The sequence below is a fragment of the Hesperophylax consimilis genome, chromosome 3 (genome assembly GCF_061612785.1).
Source record: "Hesperophylax consimilis isolate HC1 chromosome 3, BYU_Hcon_1.0, whole genome shotgun sequence".
In the NCBI taxonomy this organism is placed as follows: domain Eukaryota; kingdom Metazoa; phylum Arthropoda; class Insecta; order Trichoptera; family Limnephilidae; genus Hesperophylax; species Hesperophylax consimilis.
Window position 1 is genome coordinate 31,944,625 of NC_142838.1, and position 22,765 is coordinate 31,967,389.

At 35.4% G+C, this 22,765-nt stretch overlaps 1 protein-coding gene across 2 annotated transcripts in view; it reads left to right on the top strand.

Moving 5' to 3' along the window:
* LOC149425283 (insulin-like receptor) overlaps positions 1-22,765 on the top strand; it is a 281,616-nt gene that overhangs the window by 37,110 nt on the left and 221,741 nt on the right. The window lies entirely within an intron of this gene.

Genomic DNA, 22,765 nt, shown 5'->3' on the forward strand with positions numbered 1-22,765 from the left:
AGGAAAATGAATTTACCACTGACCAAATGATGATCCCGTATAGAGAAAAAATCAGGGAATAGGAAACAGTATATTATAACCGAACAAGAGGGCTTTAAAAATTACGTAAGACCTGCAATTCCTGGTACGATCTATGATTTTATTCGAAAAAAACCGAGAAATTATTATTTTAGTCAAAATAAATAATGGTACATTGGCATATTTGTAATTATTATTAAAAAATATAGATAACTACACATAGTTAACACTTAGATGCTGTTGTATACGTAACTTTGACTATGTTATTTTGACATAATAAAATGTCATTTTTGACATCCTTGCCAAATTAAGGGTTAACAAGTTATATTGACGAATTAATTGTATTCACATTGAGAGTGTTATATAATGCGTAAATACCCAATTGTTTTTTTTTTAAACTCAATCGTTTTAAAATATGAATTTGAACTTGTATAATTTTCGGCAGATCTCCAGTAAATAACCCAAACTTTTACGCAACAATCTGTGTAAATATAATTTATTTTTGTTGTAACAATATTATGTATAATATGGCAACTATTTGCTGTAAATAATCTTATTTTACGCGATTTAACTGACTGACACTGACTACCAGCAGCAACATTGTGTCAAGAATGGCATTTTTATTGCTTTTTCCAGTCTATTATTAAAGTATTATTATTTGTCGGTACAGATGCTTGCCTGCTTGCCCCACCTGAATGTATTTCAACGCGTTTTACTGTAATAATAATTTGTCTCCAGTGTAGTTGATTCTAGAACCTTTACAGCTTTGATCGTAGGTCGCAGCCCAGACATTCCTGACTCCAGTCTCACGACTCGGATGTTATATAAAGTTGCATACGATTTCCAATACATATCAGCTATTCGTTGGGAGTTGCTGAGGCAGATATTGTTTTAGCATTCAAAATATTATCGATTGTTAAATAAAAGCATTTGTGTTGTTATAATGGATTTATGGCGTTCTTTTTATAACGTTATTCCTTGAAAACAAATCATTTAATTATTTATCCGTCATTGAATGATTACCTTTGCATAGCGTATTCTTTCAAAATCCACGAAAAATCATTTATTCACAATGTTTTTAATTTATCTTTTGTACTATTTTGTTTGACAACCAACCTTAACATTTTATTTATTGTCATCAGATTTCATTTGTAGAACTCCTTTTATTTTTTTCTGTAATACTGAATAATTACTAATAATATTATTGGATTTTATCGATTCTGGTTTCGTTTAATTCATCAGTGAGACAATTATCTCCAGCTGTCAAGATTTAGTTACCATGCAATGCAATCGGACAGTTCTCAGGAAAATGTATAAAGTAATATGTAATCCCTGATCTCCCTCTTTCTGAAAAACGCACTTATCGGAAAGAGTGAATAATAATGGAGCTCTCAACGGCAGAATCTTGTAGGAAAATACAACCGACATCATAGCGTATGCTAATTATTAACCCGTTGAACCCATTTTCAGTATGATTTTACTCATAATAACAAACTCCATATTGCTTGTTTTAATGAATTTATATGTAGGTACATACGAATACTTTCATGTACATGTCGTAAATGGTAGGTGCTTACATCAAAATAAGTATTTTCATTCCACTTAAATTGTTTGTTCTCGTCTATAATTATATTTATTGCCTACTATTTAGTATAAACACCGTCATCTCCGTTTGATGATGCTTATACAGAAAATATTCAATTGAAAACTGTTTTCATGGTGGAATTCCATTTAAGAAAAACGGCTGCGAAACTTAAATTTTGATTTGTGGGTAAAATACCGAAAAAATAAGGTTGCCCTATACACTATGCAAATATGATGAAATCTATATAAATGAAAATGTAAATGTTCATTTGTTCAAAATCTTAAATCTCCGAAAGTTCTTCAACGTTGCATTCGAATACGCGTGTGTTTTTATATACAGCGTGTGACAGGTAAAAACATGCTTTTTTGGAAGAAGGCGCCATCTGTTGGACAAACAAGCTTTTTTTAAAAAAACGGCGCCATCTGCTGGACAACACCCAACCTGGCTTATTGTTTTTGGCGGGGTACGGCTAGTATAAAATAAAAATAAGCGTAAATTTAAATTATAAACGAAATTAGGTACGTTAGAAAACATTTTTTTAATATATAAATTAAAATTTCTACCCAAGAAAACGCCTTTTTTATGATGTGTTATTTTTTCTTATTTTTAAAAAGAATGTAGGGCAAGACTATTTTTTCAACATTTAAATTAACTGTTACAAAAAATCCAAAGTTTCCTCTAAAATCATGAACAATCGAATTATTTAATTGCCTATAAAGCATAATTTAAAACACAAATAAATGAAATATTACATATCCGTAGGTACTATTTTGTATTATGTATGTATACTATTGTATATTGCCAAACCTTTTGATTAATAAAATAATTATTTAGTTGGGTTGTGTATTTTGGCCCCAAATGCAAATTTAAGTTTTTTACCTACTCGTATGATAAAAGCCGCACAGCCGTTCCTCTTAATATGATATTTTAATCGATTAAACACCTTTATATTCTTTTTTCCCCTTTTTATTTATGACCGAACCGGTTCCACCTTCGCCAGACAGTCTGTCTGAAGATGCTCGTCATAAGGTGAAACCTGTCCCGTCATAAATAAAAAGTTGTTTCAATTTGTGAAAAGTCATATTCAATATTGTTGATATTTTATCCATCGGGAATGTAATTCTTTTATCCTTCGTAAATATATAAAATGTGGGATTTAGAAACATCAATACAATATAATAAATGATAATAACATCACATCCATAAAGTCCACGTGGAAAACAAACAACTCAATTATTTTTCCTGTTATGCGGTTGTTCCCATTGCCTGGTGGAAAAGCATTGTGGTTTGTAAAACCTTCCTAGCCTTTCAATAAAATAAGGTTTCCCGTTTTATGTTAATTCACGGTGTTTGTCCCGATGGCATAGTCAGTACCGTAGGAAAATTCCGTGGGCGTTGCGGGCCACTTAAACACTATTGTGATACCGGTGCCTACTGTCTACCGATATATAATATTTATTTATTCATACATTATAAGTATTATTTGGTAATGTGAGCCTCACTGGGTGCTTTACCCGTGCTGAAGCCACCATTTTACAATTTTATGTGACAAATTGTGTATGTAAGTGAAATGTATCGGAATTATGTTAAATTAAACGAACTTAAATGAAATATTTTTATTTAAATTAAATATTATTTATTTTAATGAAATATATATCTACCCAGCCACCGTCTAAAAGATCATTTCTAAAAACTAAACTAACTAACCATCACGTCGATCCATGCGTGCATGGGTTGGCAGAGATAGGACCGCCAAAAACTCGACATTGGAACCCACTCCTTGTTTCATTCCCACCAATACATCGTTTCATACATACCCTTCTGTTATTCTGACTCTTGAGATGGCCTGACTCAAGTATTTAGTTCACTTGAACGGGCGTCCCCGACTTCCCCAACCATTCACATTCTCGTAATATATTCTCCCTACACTCCTTTTCTTCGTTCATTCTTCGCGTCCCTTTCTTAAACTTGCTCATTCTCATTACGCTTCCATCAGCCTTGCGTTCTTTGCGAGCTCCACATTTCTCACACGATCAAATGTAGTTTTATCACACGTACAGCTTCAGTGTACCTTCACCCTTTGCCAGTTCCATGCCTCACTGCTATACATCAGGGTAGGTACCAACACTCCTTTTTTGAAGTACTGTAAAAAAATCTTGTATGCCCGGCATACATATTATATGAAAGTTCCTCACTACAGTATTATTATTATGAAATACATTACACTGTCCCATCTGTACCCTCCTCCCGTTTAATCAGACACCATTGTGAAACGCAGACTGTATATATTATATAAGTATCTACCTAGTATATAGGTATCTACCTAGTATATAGTTATCTACCTAGTATATTTTATCAGTTTCCTTCCGAGTATCTTGAATCACTTGTTCTAGAAAACCTCTGATCCAATCACTCAAATCTTCCCCGTTTACAACGTGAGTCTTTGTCCGCCCTCTCGTTACCCTTTTCGTTAAATTAAACACGGGCACTTGCCATCCTTGCCAGCGCGGAACGCGAAATTATCAATTTTTAATTCATCACCCTGTTTTTTTAAGCTATTTTCCCGTAATATCATCCTTTGCGCAGAATGACTGGCAGTATTCATCAATACCTACTGCATCGCCTCGTTGAGCGGAATTGGCGTTAGAGGAACGGCTGCGCGGCCTTTTTCATACAAAATGTAAATTTTGGTTTGAGGGCAAAATGCCCAACCAAACTGAATACTTATGTTTTAATCAAAAGGTGTAGCAATTATCTAGTACGGATACTGCGGATGTGTGCTAATTTATATATTTGTGTTTTGAATTATGACATATTCGAGAAAAAATTGAATCCATCCAATATTCATTTTAAATTCTAAAGGAATTTTGTCTTCCTTCAAACCCACAACGCTGGAAGAAGTAATAAAAATTATTTCACGCACACCTAATAAACAGTGCAGTCTTGATCCTATACCGACATGGTTATTAAAACAATGCTCTACTGTTTTCGCTCCATTCCTAGTTCACGTTTTTAATAAATCACTGAGCACGGGTGACTTTCCTGAACCACTCAAGTCAGCTGTAGTTACACCAATACTGAAAAATTCACAACTAGACGCCGATAACTTAGGTAATTATCGACCCGTTTCAAACTTACTATTTATTTCAAAAATCCTGGAGAAAATTGCTGCCGCACAAATAACCAGTCACATGAATTCAAATAAATTATTCGCAGAACGTCAATCTGCGTACAGAAAGTTCCACTCAACTGAAACCGGACTACTTCGTATGCTATCAGACATAACTCTGGCCGTAGAGTCAGGTAAGTTATCACTTATCTCACTCCTAGACATGAGTGCAGCGTTTGACACGATTGATCGTGAATTCCTCATTAGGAGATTAGAATTTGGTTTGGCAAAATTGGCTGGTATCCTATTTATCCAATCGCTTACAAGCCGTAAGGGTTGGAAATAAATTGTCCAACTTCGCAACACTTTCTTCAGGGGTACCCCAGGGATCCGTTTTGGATCCACTTCTCTTCATCCTTTTTACAAATGATGGCGCTAAAATAATCGAGTCATTTGATCTCTTGTCTCACTGCTACGCTGACGATCAGCAAGTTTATTTTTACTGCGCTTCAAATGAAATCAATAGTCTCAAGATCCGTATAACTGAATGTCTAGAAGCAATAACTCTAGAACGCAATGTCTAGAAGCTCAATCCATCTAAGACTGAGTTTCTCTGGGCAGCCACAAACAAACGTCAACATTTCATAGACGATTCACCTATTACTATTTCTGGCAGCGATATCATCCCAAAAACAACAGTCAAACTTCTCGGTGTCAATTTAGATTCAGACTTTTCGTTTAAAAGTCAAATAAATAGGACTATAAGCACCGGTTTTTTTCACTAACACAACTCAAGTCTGTCCGAGAAAACCTTCCTACAGAAGCAACAAAACTACTTATCAACTCTTACGTAGTCTCACGTCTCGATTACTGCAACGGCATTTATGCTAGCCTTCCAAAATATCAAATAGCAACTTCAATGCAGCAGCAAGGCTCATAACCGGGGTTTCAAAATATTCGCACATTTCAGAACACCTTCGTAACCTTCACTGGCTCAAGTGCCCTGAAAGAATCCAGTACAAACTGTGCTGGATGGTGTTTAAATCCATCAATGAAATGGCCCCACCCTACATCTCTGAACTATGCGTCCCGGAAAACACTGGTCTAAGGCAGTCAACTCTTAGATCAGCAACATCATCAGCTGTAGACAAACTGATAGAACCTATGCGCAAGCCAAATACTAAGTTTGGTGATCGCGCTGTCTGAGTATCTGGGCCGAAGGCTTGGAATAAACTCCCTCCGGAACTAAGATCCATAACAAGTCCAACAGAATTCAGGTCTTAACTAAAAACTTGCCTTTTTAAGCTGTCGTACCCTTAAATTTAAATATACCATTCCTAAGAGAAAGTCCAGTTATATTCAATTTTCCAATTATGTCCTGAATCCTGTATCTAAATTTCGCATATGCATAGCACAAAGGGTAACAATTATTTTACAAACAATAATTATTCGCCTGAAACACTCATCCACATTGAAAAATCTCCTGATAAAAGATATATGACGCCAACGGGACGCGAACCCGTGTCCCTTCGATTTCCGGTCGACAGCTTTGACCACTGAGCTATGGCGGCTTATCTCTTATCCGCGAAATAATTCAATATATACTAGTGTTTCATTCAACAATTACTGCTTGTGTTGGCGTCATGTATCTTTTATCAGGAGATTTTTCAATGTGGATGAGTGTTTCAGGCGAATAATTATTGCTTGTAAAATAATTAGATAATGTTAATTAAGTGTTGATCTCGAGTGACCTACCAGGTAAGTATTGTACTGTATATTATCTCCATAAATAGTTAAGTAATAACATAGATCACTGTAGAAATGTATTATAAGTTTGTACAGCGCCCTTGAGGTGATTTTGCACAAAAACGGCGCTATACAAGTCATTCAATTATTATAGACCAATAAATAATCCAGTTTTGCTTGATTTTAGGAGCAACTTTGATATTTTTTGTCGGGTAACTGTAAGTACAAAAAAATAGTATTTCCCTTCCTACTGTGCTAATTAATATTATAAAAAATAAATTAAAACATTTAAAAATGCTTGTTTGGGGTATGCACTTAATATAACTACATACTTCTAACTACGAAAAATTTGTGTTCCAACGAAAAACGGTCGTTTGTAATTTAGATTTACGCCCATCAAAATGCTTTTTTTAAATTCATTTTTATTATTATATTTTATATTTCTGAATATTTTTGAAATAATTGTTAGTAATCACAATTAATATGACCCTAAAATCATGAAAAATCGACTTCTTCAATGATCTATATTTCATAATTTTAAACACAAATAAATAAAGTAGCACATATCCAATTTCAATATTTGCTATACCTTTTTATTAAGAATATTTTGGTCAGTTTGTAGTAATAATTAGTTAATTTTCGCTTGTAGCTTCCTCCTCTTCCTGGAAATGAGTATAAGGAAAGTGTCGAACTTCGGGAAATCTTTATTCCATACTCTGTTCTTATGAAATATTTATTTTCGACTTTTAGAATTAATAATTAGAATTTATTCGGCAACTTTCAGCCCCTGTAGTATGAAAAGGAATAATCAAACAAATATTTTGTTACGTGTTAGTAAAAGACAGTTACTTCAGGCTTCATTTGTAACTCTAATTCTATGTTTATACTAATGTGTTTTAAATTCTTAGACGGTCAGTTTTACAGACAGACAGGCAGAATTCTGAAGTTCAACGGAAGATTTGTGCCTAAATATCCGAATCATGTCGGCCGTCAGGATTTCTTAGCACGGACTTTTAAAATGTTTTCTTGGAGGCAGATTCTATTCAAGTATTTTCGCTTCATTCCTGTTTTATTTCTACGTTTTTTATGCGTCAATTTCACCATTGTGTACTTTCAGTATCTCCATGAATGAAAAACAGTAAAACGGGATAATACATTCCTACCAGTGTGTAGTGTTTCTAAAACTCGTTTAATAATAAATCGTCAGGTATTTAAGTTGATGTTATTGAGAACTCACTACCGAATGATGAAGTGATAAATAACACACTTTCATTTGCTCCGAAATAGTAGACGGTAGAGCCCAGTTGACATTTAAATCAACACGCACATTTTCTTAAATTCGTCAACAGTCGTAAACATCGAAATCCGGGCCGAATCGCTTGGCAAATCATCAGACTTCAACTACTAGATGTCTTTTAATGTGTGCTTCACTCTGGAGTTAACATAAAGTCGCTTTTAGCTTTAAGATGAAAACATACGTAAATCCAAAGAGCGTGGCTGACCAATAATATCCGCCAAAGGCACGTGTCGAAGTTTTCCGCCATTTAAAATCTGTTTGACATAAAATAACTAATGACCGCACATAACTACGCACTTACTTGTATTTATACAGTGTTAAGTGTTGAGTTTCCTTGGGCACAATAGGCCAACTGTATTTGGCGGGTTGTTTGTGAGAATAAACAATTTGCAACCTCGTTTGTATTTATACTCCGCTTGTTATGGCAACAAATTTCTCTCAATTGCTTGCCGCGACCTTGTGGGACGATATTTGGCGGTATATTGTCCCGCATGTCCACTGGATTCGGTGTTTGCTATCGCTTGTCGAACAAACAAGCGCCTCCAAGCGGGCCCCTCGGATTGTTCGATCTACAAAGCTAAAACCGACTGAAAAATGTCAAATAAAACGAAGACACCGAATAAAAAAAACATATAAATCACTTTAATAATTAATTCCAGCTTTAAATATAAATATCCTTTTGCCGTTTGGTACTTTTTAAAAGCAAATTGCCTTAGCTGATCACCACTTTTGGTAAAAAAAATAGCAAAGTAGATAACCTTTTTCTTTATTCACGCGAGGAATAGGCACTGTTTTAACATAATTTATCCGAATTCGCGCGTTTTAAGTAGGTATTCATTTAAATATTCTTCGCAGAAGTGTGGAGTTTTTTTGACACGTTATAACGTATTGGAAACTGTTTACATTAAATCAGAATATCCAAATCTATATAACATCTGCCCTAGAGAAGCCTCAACAACAATTGTCCTATTATACATTCGATTATTTGTGTAGTTACAAAACTATTTCGAGATGGAATGAACTTCTTTTTAATTATTTAAATCTTTTTGTAAGAAAACAATGATTTTTGATACGCCCTATGTGGCCTTGTGTTAGTTAAATGCTTGTGATAATACAGCAGTGGGCGGGGAGGGGGTGGCGGGGGCTGGTCGGAAGGGGATACATCACCATGGCAACGTATTGACGTATTCGTATAGGAGCACGTCTTCCCAGAACTCTGTCTGAAAATTACGCAACATCGGGTCAACATTCAACTTCGAACTGTTATTAATTGTTGTTGTCTTTTTCGACAGTTTATCATTGAAACGAGGCTTTATGGTTTTACTAGATTTTAAAGAGCACTTTCAAACAGTCTGATTAAGCCCTCAGTAGGTGAAACAACAACCAATAATGATGTTTTTTGTACACAGCTACGTCATAAGCACGATAAGTGGTATCGGAAATATCCACACAAAATGATTATGATACATAATCGTCAATAATGATGCAAGTATTTTGAACTTCAAAAAAATTGAAACACTTATTTTGAAGTCTGATAAAGTGAATTATTTAATAAAAGTTAATTTATCACGTAAATAGCATACTCATTTATTTACCTGAATATGGTGTTTTCTTTTGTAATTATTAATGTGGAGTTGTGACTGAACGCATATTCGATATATCAAACAGCCGCCTCGTTCCCAGTTTCTCTTCTTTGTTAACGAAATGATGAATTCAACTAATTTGATATGATTTATCAAAGAATTGTATTATTCTTCCTTGGGAAGAGCTATTCGCCAGAACTCGAAGTAATCAACGTTTCAAAAAAGTGCTTTCTTCATTAAGTACACTGCCATGATCGCAAAATCTTCAAATGTGAAACAATTTTAAAAAGGTCATATTTCGTATTTTATTGCAAAGATGATAAAATACGCTTATCTTTGATCTTCAAATAAAGTGACACGAGTGGGTTTCCATAAGGTAGGCGACACATTACGCTGTACGCATCATGGCTTGGCCTATTTCAGCATATCGCTCGCCATACACTACCAATTTGAATGTATGGCGCGCGATACGCTGTAATAGGCCAAGCCACGAGAATATAGCGTAATCTGTCACAGGCATAACTCACCGCCGAATAACGGCAGTGTCACTGTAAATTATACTTCTTGCTATTTATTTAACTAGAAGTAAATATATAATAGTGTCTCATCTGAAGTTGGGTCCTTTTATTCACGTTATTTAACTGCCTTATTGTGCGTTTATGTTTTATAATGCTGTTTAATGTTTTTACAAAATCATTGCTCAAATAAAAAAAATGTCAACTTGAGTTTTAACAATGATTAGAGTCATTTTAGTTTCATTTAATACATGAAAACGTCTTGCAAATTATAACCTTGTTTTTATTCTCGTAATTAATATTCTACCTCTATAATTGAGACTATTTAATACAACTTATGTTTATTTCTCTGTTACCGTCGAATGGTTTAAATTCGCTTATTTTTTTTAATTAACATTTGTAAATAAATAATTATGCTATATATTAATTGCATTACTAATTAGATTCTTACGCGCCCGTTCAACGTCGGTGTGGTAAAGCCGGCCACGAACAACAAACGCCATGTTAATAAGTCAAGTTTTTCACTGTTCTGACCTTACGCGCCGCGTAATATTTACACCACGTTTTTTTAGTAAGGCTGTAATTGTGTAATGGCTATTTGTGCCTTTTACATAATGTATTTTTCTTAGTTGGTGCTAAAGATGTCTTTATAAATAAGAAGACGCCTTAAAAAGTATTACGTAATTAGTTTGCTTCAAAGCCAGTTAATCAATAGGCGGAATCTTCTCCAACTATCTCTCCAATAGGTGGCAAATCGTAAGACGTAGATCTTTGGAACGGGACGTTGCATCCCCACCCTAACTTGCTAATCGTAACAACAAGAAAACGGTCCCACCCTAATACCCCCATTCGTATTTACTTCGGCTCTATTTTTCTCCCAAAGCGTTAATGGTTACCATTACCACACAAAACTCCACATTTCATCATCTCTGATGTGTCGCATTTACAGGATGCTTCAAAACTGACAGTGCAATTTTGAAAAGCCGGTACAATCTTTACAATACACATTCGAATTATTGACAATCTTAACAATATACATTCGAAAGGTCCGAATGGTCTTAACACTCATACACTAAAAATCATCAAACACAATATTGCATCCATCACATTTTCAATAAAAGTTTTTCTTCGGGAGTTTTTCCCCACCATTTTAAAAAGTCTTTAGTAGTACCAATCTACAGAAGCGAACCCAAAAACCAAGTGGGCAATTATATACCAATATCCATGTTGAGTGCTATCTCAAAAATTATAGTAAAAATCTTTAAAAATAGATTTAGTAACTATGTAGGGCCGAAAATTTCTAAGCAAAAATCAGTTCAGGCTTTCGGCCGGGGAGAGGAACGGACGAAGCTATATCGCAACTTACAGATTTAATGTACTTGATGTTCGTCAAAATTACATAAAAAGGGCTATTATTCAGGTACACGAAATTCTTGATGAAATTCATCATAAATATATCACAAGAAGTCACACCCGAAAGTATCTCGTAGTCCCAGGGAGCAATACGGCAAAGTATCAAAAGTCGTATACATATCTTTGACCTAAATTATATAATAAAATCCTCCAAGAATTAAATATTAAAACATGCAAAATGTCCTTCATCGGTTCAATAATAACTAAATGGTTGATTGGCTTGGGGAGGGTGGAGTCTGAAAAACCATTCAATAATGTCACTTAAAAATTTACGTGGTTACCTTTTAATGGCTCATTTAGTAAAAACTATATATATATATTCAATTATGAAAAAAAACACTTAATTTTACAGAATAAATTTTTAGCAATTTAACAGCATTTGGTTCCTTAGAACGGGCAATCTGCCTAGCTAGGAACTAATATCGACTTACAATTCATAATAACACTTGTACTTATTTTGAATATACTTATACAGTTATTGCGATATTATTATCTTGTCATTTTTGCCATATACATGTATCTAATGTAACGTAATAAAAAAATAAAAAATCCGGTCGGTGGCGGTAGGATCCTGGGAGGGGTCTCATTGTGTCGGGAGGGTCGTGCCGTTTTCAGTCGTTACCATGGTTTGGTCCGGACAACACCGGAGCTTTGTCGTCCGCACGTTTCTTGAAAATGGGCGTTCTTTCGTCGCCACCCAGCGGCCTTCCGGCCTGCAATCAGCGACTTCTTGTTGTGGGGCTACCTGAAGAAAAATGTTTTTAAACATCGGCCTCACATCTTGGAAGAACTCAAGGATCGAATTCGGGAGGAAATTGCCGCTATTCCCGTCGAGATGTGCCAAATTTTCTACTTCAGAAATCGCCTTCATCAATGTATCGCATGTACCGAATAAAATATAATAATCCCCATTTCTGTAAAATGGGCCGTTTTTTTTAATAGCCCTTCAAAACTGTACTGTCCATTTTGCCGCACCCTGTATTACAGGAAGATCGTAATGTTCTAGCACATGATTGTTAGCAATCATATTGTGGCTTGAAAATAGTAGGTATGTACATGAAAACAAAGTCATTATTCCCTTGCTCAGTGAAAAATCTATAGCATAAAATAAAGCCGCTATCCGCGTACAGCTGTTTGTGCGATTCGTTCTTCTGAACTACGCGACGGATTTTGATAGGGTTTTCACTGTTATGTAGAGAATTTCTTCCGCAAGGGTTATATATATAATATATTCATATTATATTTACAGAAAGTAGAGAAAAGTCGATGTTTTGTAATCGAGTCGTAAATAAAATATTTTTGTTCGCTTACATTGTTAACGCTGGCTAAACCTTATGAGACACATAATAATGTACAGCGGAATTGTTTATCTTAAAAAGGCCTACAGAAAAGTCTGCCAAGATATGTCTATCTCCTAAGAATAACCCCCAGCCACGTCGGGTACATGTCAGCTAGTAGGTATATAATATTTTATCGTAAAACTTAAATAAGGGTGTTAATTTTGAGTTGAGACGAAAAGCGACCACTTTAAGGGTTTACTTAAATGAATTATTTGTTTGCGGCCGTACATAGTACATACGCAATTTGAATTATTTGTTTGCGCCCGTACATAGTACATAAGCAATATGAATTATTTGTTGGCGCCCGTGCATAGTACATACTCAATTTGAATTATTTGTTTGCGCCCGTACATAGTACATACGCAATTTGAATTATTTGTTTGCGCCCTTTCATAGTACAAACGCAATATGAATTAGAATAAATAGTTAAGTATTATCACTTTGTCTTCATCATCGCTGTTTTTCGTAATATATTATCTGGATCGGGCTTGGGTCTGGCGCCGTAGGTGAAAATTTCTGGCATCGTAGCAAATAAGTTTATCCGTTGTCTGCATTTCTAATGCATCAATACTACTCGATTGATCTCGAAACATGGAGTAGTTATGCAGTTTAAAAATAAAATAAAATAAAATTTGTAACATGTTGATAATTTTGATGTAAAAAGTTGTGCACACCAAGCGTTTAGTTTTTATTTAATTAAAAATAAAATATTGTAGTTTGTTGGCTACTGGCTGTTCCAGTGGCGGTCCGTGAATTTTTAGCGAGCTAGATTGCTGGGATAAAAAATACGTTTTCATTTATTTACTTAACAAAATAACCAAATACAAGCACGCAGCGTGCCTGCTTCCTTGGGAAAACGGACGCGCTGCGCTGGCGATCCATCCGACAAAAAATGCCGGATCCGTTTTCAAATTATGTCGGACAAGTATGAACAGCTCCATACATTCATTACAGCCGCTAGGGCATCATTGAAGATGAGTCGATGATGAACGATATAATTTCATTCTGTAAATAATAATAATTGTCTTTAAGTTTAAGTTCACTGTATCGAGCTGTACCTACGTATTTCACCTTCAGTCAGTTGCGTATTGCGTAACATTTACCCGGTGCATCTGTATCCGTCCTGCATGACAGTAATAACAACACGGCGATACTAATAATAATATACCAAGAAATCGTCAGTAAACTTGTAAACAAGGACCGTGCCAACATTGCGTGGCTCGATGGTCACTGTGTCAGGCTGACGATGTTTTTCAGTCTCCCACATAACTGATTAGAACTAGGAACAGCAATTTGACCAATTTACAAAATAATTGCAATAAAATTATTTATTTTGAATCGGGGATCCCTACCATTTTGGAAAATCATATTAAATATTTAGTATCACCAAAGTTATGATTATTAATTCATCTTTACTATTAAGCAAAGAATTCGGCGTTGTAAATTTACATAGCAAAACTGTTTCTAGGTCAACGTAACGATTTCATATATATTTTTTTCTTTTCATAATAGACTCCAAATTTGTTGTTTGTGCAGTGGTGGAGCTTTGTGCAGAGATGAAGAAACTTGCAGACTATTGAACCCGCAACTTTAATTCATTCTACGGCTTGTAATTCTATATTGCTTATATGCGCTTTTCATTTGAATATATAATTCCTTTAAAAGGTAATAACTGCACATGCCCAACGTGCACTTACGTACTTTTGAATTTAATAACATGATCACAGTGCACGTGTTATTATTGCGCATGTCATTCTTCTCGATATCTTAAATATAAAACGTCAGCGTTTAACAATTTGTTTGGGATTAATTGAATGGCCTCGCGTTTATTGATTTCAAATTGTAATAAGATGGCTACGTTGTACGGTGGGTACTTGCGTCTGATAAATAACACCACATTGACGCGACGATTACACGACGCACACAACACACTCGCAGCTAGCCACGACAAAAATCAACATGGTGTGATTCTAACTCCTAACTAACGCCTTTTTTTATTATACAGGGTTTTCCAATAAGAGGTGTTATTTTGATATTCAATCGTAAAAGATCAATGGTTTCGTTGCTTGTGTGGCACGTAGCGCCGTCTTGTTGAAAGTAAACGTTGTCCAGATCAATACCATCCAATTCCGGCCATAAAAAATCATTAATCATCTCTCGATAGCGCAATCCATTCACCGTAACTGTTGCTCCATCCTCATTTTCGAAAAAGTAAAGTTCAATGACTCCCCTGGAACATAAACCGCACCAAACAGTCACACGTTGAGGATAGAGAGGATTTTCAACAATAACTATTGTATTTTCAGAGCCCCAGATGCGACAATTTTGCTTGTTGACGAAGCCACCGAGGTGGAAATGGGCCTCATTACTCAAGATGATTTGCATTTGATTCACTGAAGTGAATTTTAATAATTTGAATGCGTTGTTGAAGCGTGTATCGTTCCATTTTTTTAATGGCGTAGTTTCTACTTGTCAAATGTCAAAAAATGACAGCTTCAAATGTAACATCTACCGAAATAGCGGGCTATTCAAAATAACACCTCTTATTGGAAAACCCTGTAAATCACATTTCCAATTTTCTCTTGTGGTCAATGATATTTGCAATTTTCACTTGACACGTGACGGAATCCACGTCTCTCCTACTTTAGGCGATCCCCGTATACTCATGAATGTTGTGATACCACCCTAATTAGGTACGCAATGAGTTTATCATCGCCTATCGACATTTACAAAGGGAAAGCAACTAGATAATATTGTTAGTTGCAATTTTCATTAAAAAAAATTTAACAACCACAAATCCGTTTATTATTTTTTTTAAATTTGTTTAGCTTGCCCAACCCTCGAAACTTGTAAAAAGGCGAAAGTGTATTAGATGCTCTGGTGTCACCTCGCAGTTCAAAGAGAGTTACAATTTGTTGTTATCGAGTCAAAAGGCGCATACCGAACTATCACCGCTGAAGTGGAAATAGGCGAATAATAATGATAATGAACAGACGCCCACGGAGAAAACTTACTGGTAGAAATATTGCTAATTTATTATGATATTACCTCTTCAATTAAAAAAAATATATATTATCAGTTTATTTTATTCATTTTACACCCGTAGGGCTTTTTCATAAGTATATGTGGTATAATTTTGACATGATGGGTTATTTTTAGAACATGATAAAAAAATAATTTTTCGCATTTCGTCATTGTATATTATCAGGACAAATGCAGGTGCATGAACTCGTCTTCCGATTTATTAGGAATGTATTAAAAGTTTAACACGAAACAGCTTGAAATCCCGTTTTTAACCGGATTTAAATAATTCAAGCAACGACTGCGCAATACGAAAGTGAAATGAAAGCCTCACCAAATTTGGTGCCAGCATAAAAATAAACAATTTTTCACATTGTTAAAATTTTTTTCGGAAATTACCAATTGATTTGTCTGTATAGTTGATTCCTACTGTTTATAATTATGTATTTATTTAAATGTACAGTTTTGTAATATTATAAAAATAATAAACTGAATTGAATAATGCAAATCTTAATTCTATAAATCACGTTCTGGGGTGAATGTGTCTTAAAAACACGATTAAAATCTTAAGGTCATTTACACTTGAATAAATATAATAAAGCCGGGCACGGTCTAACGAGTGCATTAAGAAGGCAAGACTCGTACGTCGCGATTGTGGTGCAGGCTTTGCGCGGGCTGCCGTAGCGCCGGCGCGGGGGAACGGTCGTGGCGCCTCACGCCAGTGTCCGGCCACTACGCGATACTTCCGACGTTTGCGACACCCGGCGATCGTATCACCTTGGATATCAGAAATAAATCACATATTAAGGCGATGCCATACGTAGTAATGCAAAATCATGTGTTTTTGGTTTCAAAATTTGGTCGCCTAGAAATGTTTCAGATGCTTTAATTAAATACTGCGAGTAGAATACATTTTGACCTTCGAAATAATCGAGTATTTTTAGATAAGTCTTTTTATAAGCCCAGGAAAAAATAATGTATAGGCCTATGAAAACTGCTATAAAGTTCAAAATCTCCTACTTACGAACCCATTTTCGGTTATGATTTGTGTGGGAATTTAAACCTTATCGCCTTCTACGTAATGGTTTTTATTGATAGCGGCTCAATTTAAAATATTACACGACGTAGTGCATCGCCTTAAGTCGTAGATAATTTCACCATTGAAAATCAATGTATATTTTAAACATCGAATTATGGTTTATTTAATCTTCAACGGCTCTCCGGAATACAATAATGCAGTTTGCACAGTTTATTAAGTTTAGTAATGGTCCACACTTATTATGGGGTTCAATATAATGCGATATTTTTTTACATTAGCCCTGAGGACCAAAATTTCCTCATCTTTGGGGATGCTGTGGGGCGGATCTTTTTAGGAAAAGAAAGGAGAGGAAGTTATGGGAAGGAAAAGGTATCAGCGGTGGGTAGGAATCTGGGGGTCCAGCAGTGACAGACATATAATATTTGGATGATTTGTATAGCGCCGTTTTTGTGGAAAGTCACCTCAAGGGCGCTGTACAAATATCTAATATATTAATTCAAGGCCTCTATCTTATTACTAACTGTAGATTAAACAAACTATAAAAAAATTGCATCCACCGGTTTGTCGATCACTAATGCAACAACTATATGTACAATTCATTTGAGCAATGAACGTGATGCTGCGCGAAATAAAAGCTGTAAGATTATAATACTCAGTTTGTAACGTCAAAGAATTGTGCAAGTTTGGATTGCCACGGTAGTGCCTGATTATTGTTTTGTTGAGAGTTTTTCGGGTGGCTGCCCTGCGATCGGTTTGAGGGGGCGAGCAAAAATTACGCGGGTAGGGAGATTGACAACAATACGCGGGAGGACGATTCCGCGGTGCGCGTGGCGTTAGGCGAGAAAAAATGGAGATTGAAATTTTGAGAAAAAGATCGCGCGGATACCTTGAACTTATCCTTTGGAGACTTTCCGTTTAAATTTACAAAACACATAACCAACGTTTCGACTCCTGTGTGAGATCGGCCTGTGCTTGTTCGAGTGTTGTGGCTTGAAGAGATGAAAATATACAATCGGTTATTTGGATTAAAAAATAGTTTTATTTGTGAAGCGTAATTTCTTGGAGACTACACTGGATTACCAAGCATGCTGTCGAGGTGACACCAAGATGAATCATCATTGTTCCGTTAAACGTTCAATGGATGCTGTTTAATTGAGGATGGCCTCGCGCACTCCATCAGACGAATCTCTACCCGGCGCAACCTGCTCACCGCTGGCGGACTCTCAAAACACCTTCAGACGTGACAACATGATCAAGGTTCTTTAATGCTTTTACACATTATGTCTTCTTGCCTTAGCCCCATAATAACCCTGGTGATTGACAAGGGTCCATGCTCATCAGACGCTCATCAGACGCTCATCAGGATGACATCGGACGTGACAAGTTCTATTGATAAAATAGACAGCAAAGATAATTTCCGTGAGTCATGCTGATAGGGTAGAGCTTTGATAAACAACTGTGTATTTTTAGGCCACCAATTCAAACATTTGCATACTGGTATCTACCGCAGTGCACAAAAATGTTGCCTGCTATTTCATCATACTGAATACCAATGAGTTGCTTTTAACCTTCTCGCATCGAAGATAGCGATCGTCGTTACATTGTAGCAGTTATACTTGCAACCCCGGTAATTTGAATGTTGACTCTAATAGTAACTGATAGGTAATGGATGTTGACTTCATCGAGCGCCTTGCTTTAGCGTGAGTGTAACCGCTCGTGTGAAAGGAAAGAGAGCAGCGGCATCGGCCGGCAACTGAAGCTAGTCAGTGCTCACTGGACATCGGACAAGCCACGGTGGAAGTGAATCCTGGGAAGGACTGATGGGCGAATCTTCAGTCGACACGTAAAAGGAGTTTTCTTGCCACTGGTTATATTAATTCTAATTATATTTACAATTTGTGATGTCAATCATATGATACACGTGGCGCCCGACTATTTATTTTAAAGTTAGTACTTCACGTTAATAATGTCACATGTCACGAAGTAAATGCTTTGCAGTTTGTCACCAACTTACAAGCGATTCTTGGAACCTTGTACTTGCCCTAAGGTAGATTCATTTAATAAAATATAGAGTCTTGGTTTTGAAGTGTATCAGTTTATAAAAACACGAGTATGTTTCACTTGCTAATAAAAGCTTAAATTGTCATCATCTTTTATTTCATTCCCCACAGATGTGTAGTAAAATATGATGGGAATAGGTGAAAACGTTACAACCTATCGTTTTTAATATTTCAGTAAACTTACATACTGACTACCGACGAGTTGATTACAACCTTCCCGTATCCAAGATGGCCATCGACATTACCTAGCTTCTTTAATATTTCAGTAAACTTACATACTGACTACCGACGAGTTGATTACAACCTTCCCGTATCCAAAATGGCCATCGACATTACCTCGCTTCTTTAATATTTCAGTAAACTTACATACTGACTACCGACGAGTTGATTACAACCTTCCCGTATCCAAGATGGCCATCGACATTACCTAGCTTCTTTAATATTTCGGTAAACTAACATACTGACTACCGACGAGTTGATTACAACCTTCCCGTATCCAAGATGGTCATCGACATTACCTAGCTTCTTTAATATTTCAGTAAACTTACATACTGACTACCGACGAGTTGATTACAACCTTCCCGTATCCAAGATGGCCATCGACATTACCTAGCTTCTTTAATATTTCAGTAAACTTACATACTGACTACCGACGAGTTGATTACAACCTTCCCGTATCCAAGATGGCCATCGACATTACCTAGCTTCTTTAATATTTCAGTAAACTTACATACTGACTACCGACGAGTTGATTACAACCTTCCCGTATCCAAGATGGCCATCGACATTACCTAGCTTCTTTAATATTTCAGTAAACTTACATACTGACTACCGACGAGTTGATTACAACCTAAACGTATCCAAAATGGTCATCGACACTACCTAGCTTCTTTAATATTTCAGTAAACTTACATACTGACTACCGACGAGTTGATTACAACCTTCCCGTATCCAAGATGGTCATCGACATTACCTAGCTTCTTTAATATTTCAGTAAACTTACATACTGACTACCGACGAGTTGATTACAACCTTCCCGTATCCAAGATGGCCATCGACATTACCTAGCTTCTTTAATATTTCAGTAAACTTACATACTGATTACCGACGACATGCTTTTAACCTTCCAGCATCCAAAATGGCAACCGACGTTACATAGCTTTTTTAATATTTCAGTAAGTTTACATAAATATTTAAAAAATTCAAACAAATTTATCAATTATATTTTATAATATATCATTGATTTTTTTTGCAAATGACCATAGAACTTTTACATAAACATACACACCGTCTCCCGAGGGCCGTCAGATGGGACTCCATCCATGGTATTCTTCGTTGGGCGTAGTTTGCGCCATAAGCTTCCCATACGGTGGCGAAGAAGTGCTCTGAAAAAGTGCACTCGACCCTCCCGGAACATTTCCATGGCGCTGCAGTATCTCGGTAGGCGGAATAGTTGGCGTTAAGCATAATCGTGAGCGATTTTTAGCTTATGCCATTGGGATGCAGTGTAATCGAATGTTCTTGTGTAACGACAGAGAACACAATAAGTTGCAAATTATCCACATTAGGGCAATGAGAATTTCTACTATATGATAAAGAAATAGATTTTCACAAGTAACTAAAATGTTAAATTAACTAATTTGGATAACACACGGAGAAATAAAAATTGATACTAATTTATTAAGAATGTCTTCAAATTATTCGTAATCCTGAATTGCAGGCCCTTAACGAATGAATTGATAGGTTTCCTAATAAACTTTTCGTAAAATACGAACGTGTTATCACGATATCGTATTAATTATAATATTTCGTCATTGCATATTATCAAGGCAAATGAAGGAGCATATTTTAGGAATTTACTAAAAGTTTATCAGGAAACGGCCTGTAATCCCGTTTTTAACTGGATTACCAATAATTTGAAGAGATTTTTAATAAGTTAACAATATTATCTACCAAAAAAGGATAAAGGTCGAAACACATTATTAAAACCCGACGCGACCCGATGAAACGCGATGCGTGTTGAGTCGAATCAAATGTATTGTTTTCTTATGACCAGAAACACACTATGAACATCCGACGCGACGCCATGTCGGATGTTCATAGTGTGTTTCTGGTCATAAGAAAACAATACATTTGATTCGACTCAACACGCATCGCATTTCTTCGGGTCGCGTCGGGTTTTAATAATGTGTTTCCACCTTTAAGCCTGTGACATACCACGCTATAAGCCCGCTATATTTGCGTGGCTGAAACCTTCCGTTTAGGAGGGGTTTGTTTTGATTCTTATCCACAATAATAATATTATTCCATTGTACTAAGTTTTTAAAATCTTCATTGTCTAAAGTGTCATTTATATTATTTGATCTAAGCAAATAGTTAAATCGGTTCCATGATAACTCAACACAGTGACTATTCAATACATCTTTAAAAAGTGATATAAAGTCATTAAAAACGATGAAAAAAAATTTAAACCTAACCTAACCTACTTGACCCAGTTAAAAAAGTTTTTGTTTCATCACTTTCCACGACTTTATATAACTTTTTAAAGATGTGATGAATTATCATTTTGATGATTTATCCGGTCACCAGTTAAATCAAATACTTAAACATAAAAATAATGTATGATAACAATATTGACGCCACAAACACAGTAACATTATATTTATTTATTCACGCCCTTAAGAGTTTTACATAAAAATAATGATAACAATATTGACGCCACAAACACAGTAACATTATATTTATTTATTCACGCCCTTAAGAGTTTTACATAAAAATAATGTATGATCACAATATTGACGCCACAAACACAGTAACATTATATTTATTTATTCACGCCCTTAAGAGTTTTACATAAAAATAATGTATGATAACAATATTGACGCCACGAACACAGTAACATTATATTTATTTATTCACGCCCTTAAGAGTTTTACATAAAAATAATGTATGATAACAATATTGACGCCACAAACACAGTAACATTATATTTATTTATTCACGCCCTTAAGAGTTTTACATAAAAATAATGTATGATAACAATATTGACGCCCCAAACACAGTAACATTATATTTATTTATTCACGCCCTTAAGAGTTTTACATAAAACAAGTGTTTATAAATTACATTGAACTGCATTAAAATTATAATAATAATATAAATAACAATATTTTCATTCCCAGCTACACGAATAGGATATGCAATTCCATTTATCTCTAAATAGTATAAAATAAAGTCCTTATCCGAGTCTGTCTGTATGTGCGCTTAGTTCTTCTAAACCATGCAACGGATTTCAATAGGGTTTTTACTATCATTTAGAGAATTTCTTCCGGAAGGTTTATATATGTCTATATAATACACATTTATTATAATTACAGAATGTAGAGCAAAGTCAGGGTTTTGCAATCAAATTGTAAAAAACTTATCTTCGGGCGCTTACATTGCTAACGCTGGCTAAACCTTATGAGATACATAAAAATAAAGTACTACGAAATTGTATATCTTAAAAAGTTCTACAGAAAAGTCCACGATGGTATATGTCTATCTCCTAAGGATAACCCCCAGCAACACCGGGTAATAGAATATAAAAATAGTAAGGTAGGTAGGGACAACATCACAGACATAGGAATTAATAGACGAAAAGATAATGGCGAGGGGTAAAATCAACTGTTGAAGAACGAAGGGGGTTTAAGCTGACTGTGATTCGTCAATAAATCAATCTGACAGTAAATAGGCATCTCGCATTATAATATCACCATTTAGTTCTTAAAAGTAAAATCTGCTTTTGAATGAATAGACATTTTTACATGGGGGCGCAAATTACTCGCCACGTTATGAACTAATTTGCGAAGTCCAAATTCGGCAAAGTAAATTTCTTCTGTTTGCAGAGTCGTAGTTAGTTTCAGAGTATTTAGTTAAGACACTTTTACAAATGTTTCATAATTTACTTACCCCAGTAAACAACGATGAGCACACTTGAGAATCGCTACATTGTGATGTGATAGTATATGTTTCTAAAACTGATCCATATAATACGGTG